Here is a 6,000-nt window from a genome sequence, read left to right as displayed (position 1 = left end):
TCCGTGCATCTGTCACCCTCTCTCTTCTGTGTCCCCCTCCGTGCATCTGTCCTCCTCTCTTCTCTTCCTCCGTGCATCTGTCCTCCTCTCTCTTCTGTGTCCCCCTCCGTGCATCTGTCCCCCTCTCTCTTCTGTGTCCCCCTCCGTGCATCTGTCCTCCTCTCTCTTCTGTGTCCCCCTCCGTGCATCTGTCCCCCTCTCTCTTCGGTGTCCCCCTCCGTGCATCTGTCCCCCTCTCTCTTCTGTGTCCCCCTCCATGCATCTGTCCCCCTCTCTTCTCCCCCTCAGTATCTCGGGATTGAGAGCGAAGGTAGGAGCCGGTAAACCCGGCTCCTTCGTTTTCAGAATGGACAGAGTCAGTGACCAATGACTCTATCCATTCACATAACTGAAACATTTTAACCTCCTGTGATTACGATGTCTCAGTTAATGAATGGAGAGAAGCCACCGTCTTCTCTCCATTCATTATCAGTGCAGCAGAGGCTGCAGAGAAAGGGACTGGGGAATCTGTTTTAGTTTTGGATACAGCGGGAACGAGTTACAGTGTCAGAATGCAGGGGTCAGGTGTAAGTAAAGCACAGAGTACAGGGGTCAGGTGTAAGTAAAGCACAGAGTACAGGGGTCAGGAGTAAGTAATGTGCACAGTTCAGGGAACAGGAGTAAATAATGCAGTCCATGCACAAAACACAGAGATAAGCAATAAGTAACATACACACTGCAGGGGTCGGGAGTGCGTAATGCACTGACAGTCATGGCAGCTAAATTCTTATCATGCCTGGTATCCTGAACATCCGAATGACCCTGAATCTGATCCAGACATGTGGCCTAATCCCTAGGCATGACCTATGAGATTAATCCTACAAACAGTCCTGCCTGAAAAGGACTATAGCCTCTTGTCACATGATTCTGTGCTGAGTATTATCCTTCTCCGAGAACTACAGAGTGCGGTACTTGGAACCTGGGAACACACAATGGCCTACATTTTCACAGGCTCCGAAATGTACTGGCAACCACATGGATAGTAAGTGCACCAGCTGCATACAATGAATGCCAAGGTGTAAATTACAGCCACTCAGCAGCAGGCTGTGTCCCCCAAGTGAGACTGAACATTTCATTTTCTATCTTTGGCTGAAGTTAACCTTTGAAGAACACAAACCTACTTGAACAACAGTAGTCATCTGCCTTTATTCTTTAAACAACATTAAAGTCCCAGTGCTCCCGATTCATCACATAGAAATCCTTTAGTGAACAAATTACCATAAATATATATATATATATATATATATATCTGTAAGGTGTCCCTAGATTTAATTTAAAAGATTTGGTAACCTAAAAAAATGATCTTAATAATAGCATACACTGATACTATGTGTAATACCTCCAAGTTATTAAATCAAATAGGAAATAAATAAATATCAGATAAGTGAATACATAAAATAGATGCACATGGCTCTAGGCTTACCTGTAGGTCAATGTGATCTGTGAGCCCTCGTACACATGGTCGGACATTCCGACAACCAAATCCGTCGGATTTTGTCCGACGGATTTTGTCCGAAACTGTTGCATACACATGGTCGGACACAGTTGTCGGAAAATCCGATCGTTCCGAACGTGATGACGTAATTTCGTTACGACGGGACTACCATCAGGCTAGTAGCCAATAGCTTTGGTGTAGGAATTTGATCTGAGCATGCGTGGCACTTTGTCCGATCGGAATTCTCTACACATGATCGGACAAGGTCCGATCGGATCATGTTGTCGGAAAATTTTACCAACAAGTTGGAAAACTTGGTCCGTCGGATACTCCGACGGGAACAGTCCAATGAAGACCACACACAGTCGGATTATCCGACAAAACGGTCCGATCGGACACATATCGTCGGAATCTCCGACCGTGTGTACAAGGGCTAAGGGTTTACAACCACTTTAACCGGTTCCTGACCAGCGCACGCCGATGTACGTTGACAGAATGGCACGGGCAGGCATATTGGCATACAGGTACATCCAATCTTCAATGCCGCCCTGCCATCGGGAGCGCGCTGCCGGCGGCACACTCCCGCGCTGTTCGGGACCCCCGTGAGTCCGGACGCGGGACCCGTGGACTTGATCACCGCGGGCATACCCGCGATCGTCTCACGGGACGGCTGAATGGAGGAAATGCCATGTAAACAGCATTTCTCCATTCTGCCTAGCAACTAGTGACGCTGATCTCTGCTCCATGTGATTGGAGCTGAGATCATTGTTCTCTAAATGAAAGCCCAACCCCCCCCCACAGTTAGTAACACACCCCTAGGAACACTTAACCCCTACACTGCCACCCCCTGGTTAACCCCTTCACTGCCAGTGTCATTTACACAGGAATCACTGCATTTATATAGCAGTGATTACTGTATAAATGACAATGGTCCCAAAAATGTGTCAAAAATGTCTGATGTGTCCCCCACAATGTCGCAGTCACAATAAAAATCGCTGATCGCCGCCATTACTAGTAAAAAAAAAAAATTATAAAAAATTATTAATAAAAATGTTATAAAACTATCTCTATTTTGTAAATGCTATTTTTTTTTACCAAAAATATGTAGAAGATTACGTATCGGCCTAAACTGAGGGAAAAAAATGTTTTTTTATATATTTTTGGGGGATATTTATTATAACAAAAAGTAAAAAATAATGCGTTTTTTTTCAAAATTGTTGCTCTATTTTTGTTTATAGCGCAAAAAATAAAAACCACAGGGGTGATCAAATACCACCAAAAGAAAGCTCTATTTGTGGGAAAAAAAGGACGTCAATTTTGTTTGGGAGCCACGTCGCACGACCGCGCAATTGTCAGTTAAAGCGACGCAGTGCCGAATCGCAAAAAGTGGTCTGGTCTTTGACCAGCAAAATGGTCCGGTCTGTAAGTGGTTAATGACCGTGCTGAAAAAAAGAACAACAATGCAGGAAAAAATGGTAGTTCTGGTTACATGACAAAATGTGCATGTGATTATCATCCAACTGCGTTGCTGATAACGTGATGAAAGTCCGTGTAATTCAAAAACAATTTAATATGTGATCCAAGACGTGCTAGGGTGTCATCACTCAGGTGCCCCCCTTACGTAATAATCGCTCACCTTGGAGCGTGCGACTTTGCAATTAAGCTAAGTCAAAGCACGCATGTGAACCACCTTTGGGCTCTTTAATAGTATCGGGCTCCTGGGTTTCTCAGCATATCCATCCGGGATATATGAAAGGAAAACTCGATAACGTTTTAAACAATTTATTAACTAAAGCAAAAATCCCCTTCTGGGGTACTCACACAGATCGGGTGCATCAGTGCACTATTCTATGATGAACAGGAACAAGGTATACCAAGTTGGTATCGGGATGATGCGAGCATCCTCCTTAGCTGACAAGCTGCCTACCGTAACGTCCTGACCCAGTGGCGTAACTAGAACCTTTAGGGCCCCGGTGCAAGAAACCATGGAGGGCCCCCCTGACCTCCAGCCAGGGCTCTTCTGACTGATCCCGGGGGCAGCAGAACCTGGATAGGAGGGGGAACAAATCCTCTCCATTTTCCTCCTGCAGTTACTTAATCCCTATCAGAGGGAGAGGAGGAGAAGCAGACTTTTAGTGGCTACAGGAGAAAAATTGAGGGGGTGTGTTCCTCTAAATGCCCCCTCCCCCATCTAGGTGTTCAGGGGCAACATGTGCGCTATTGCAATTGTGAACCCTGTAGTTACGCCCCTGGGATGAGTGCCAGTGGTGGTGGTGGGGGATGGGATTAGTGGCATCAGTGGTGGTTGAGGAAGGATAGTATCAGTGGCATCGGTGGATGGGGGATGGGATGAGTGGCAGTGGTGAGGGAGATATGGGATGAGTGGCAGCGGTGGGGAGGATGGGAAGAGTGGCAGCGGTGGGGAGGATGGGATCAGTGGCAGCAGTGCTGGTTGGGTGGGGATGGGATCAGTAGTAGCAGTGGTGGGGAATGGGATGAGTGGCAGCATGAGTGGCAGCGGTGAGGGTGATGGGATCAGTGGCAAGGGTTGTGGTTGGGGGGTGGGATCAGTGATGGGGAGTTGAATGGGATGAGTGGCAGATGTGGTGGTGGGAATGGGATCAGTGGCAAGGGTGATGGTTGGAGGGGGATGGGATGGGATGAGTGGTGGGGAGGGGAATGGTATCAGTGGCAAGGATGGTCGTTGCTGGATGGTCATGGTGGGGTGGATCAGTGGCAGCAGTGGTTGTGGTGGTGTGGGGGGTATAAATGGTGGTGGTGTGGGGGAGGGGGAATCAGAGGCAGTAGTGGTGGTGTGGGGGGTATCAGAGGCAGTAGTGGTTGTGTGGTGGGTATCAGTGGCAGTAGTGGTGGTGTGGGGGTATCAGTGGCAGTAATGGTGGTGTGTGGGGGTATCAGTGTCAGTAATGGTGGTGTGTGGGTGGTATCAGTGGCAGTTGTGATGGTGTGGGGGGTATCAGTGGCAGTAATGATGGTGTGTGGGTGGTATCAGTGGCAGTTGTGGTGGTGTGGGGAGTATCAGTGGCAGTTGTGGTGGTGTGCGGGGGTATCAGTGGCAGTTGTGGTGGTGTGCGGGGGTATCAGTGGCAGTTGTGGTGGTGTGCGGAGGTATCAGTGGCAGTTGTGGTGGTGTGCGGGGGTATCAGTGGCAGTTGTGGTGGTGTGCGGGGGTATCAGTGGCAGTTGTGGTGGTGTGCGGGGGTATCAGTGGCAGTTGTGGTGGTGTGCGGGGGTATCAGTGGCAGTTATGGTGGTGCGCGGAGGTATCAGTGGCAGTTGTGGTGGTGTGCGGGGGTATCAGTGGCAGTTGTGGTGGTGTGCGGGGGTATCAGTGGCAGTTGTGGTGGTGTGGGGGGTATCAGTGGCAGTTGTGGTGGTGTGGGGGTATTAGTGACAGTAGTGCTGGTGTGGGGGGTATCAGTGGCAGTTGTGGTGGTGTGTGGGGGTATCAGTGGCAGTTGTGGTGGTGTGCAGGTGTATCAGTGGCAGTTGTGGGGGTATTAGTGACAGTAGTGCTGGTGTGGGGGTATCAGTGGCAGTTGTGGTGGTGTGCGGGGGTATCAGTGGCAGTTGTGGTGGTGTGTGGGGGTATCAGTGGCAGTTGTGGTGGTGTGGGGGGTATCAGTGGCAGCTGTGGTGGTGTGGGGGTATTAGTGACAGTAGTGGTGATGTGCGGGTATTAGTGACAGTAGTGTTGGTGTGAGGGGTATCAGTGGCAGTTGTGGTGGTGTGGGGGGGTATTAGTGACAGTAGTGTTGGTGTGGGGGGTATCAGTGGCAGTTGTGGTGGTGTGGGGGGTATCAGTGGCAGTTGTGGTGGTGTGGGGGGTATCAGTGGCAGTTGTGGTGGTGTGGGGGGTATCAGTGGCAGTTGTGGTGGTGTGGGGGGTATCAGTGGCAGTAGTGGTGGTGTGGGGGTATCAGTGGCAGTAGTGGTGGTGTGGGGGTATCAGTGGCAGTAGTGGTGGTGTGGGGGATATCAGTGACAGTAGTGGTGGTGGCGCGGGGATCAGTGGCAGCAGTGGTGTGGAGGGGGGATCAGCGGCAGTGTTGTTATTAAGAGATGGGTGCCACTCACTTGTAGATCACTTGGTTCCCCCTCTTTGCTCGGTCTTGCTTGGGTGAGCAGGGAGGCTGGGCGGGGCCTGTGATTGAAGGTGTGGATGGAGAAGATGGGTGGAGCAGGCGGGGACAGAGAATTTGGGTGGAGACTGTGCGGGCAGAGGGAATGGGCGGAGAGGATGGGCAAAGTGGGCGGGGACTGTCCCCGATGAGTGCGGGAGCAGAGGATGGGTGGGGACGATGGGACGGAGCAGTTGGAAAGGATGGGCGGAGCTTACCGGGACTCCGCGTAAATGACTATCTCCCGGGCGGCGGCAGCGGGCCCCCCTACAGTGGCGGAGCTCAAGGGCCCAGTCGCAAATGCAACTGGTGCGACCCTGATAATTCTGCCACTGTCCTGACCCCTCCCCAATGGGTATCGATACAGGGCTATCATATCTACTT

Source organism: Lithobates pipiens, unplaced genomic scaffold (assembly GCF_037356315.1).
Source record: "Lithobates pipiens isolate NorthernLeopardFrog02 unplaced genomic scaffold, aLitPip1_a1.2 Scaffold_28, whole genome shotgun sequence".
Lineage (NCBI taxonomy): Eukaryota > Metazoa > Chordata > Amphibia > Anura > Ranidae > Lithobates > Lithobates pipiens.
This window is presented reverse-complemented; position numbering follows the sequence as displayed.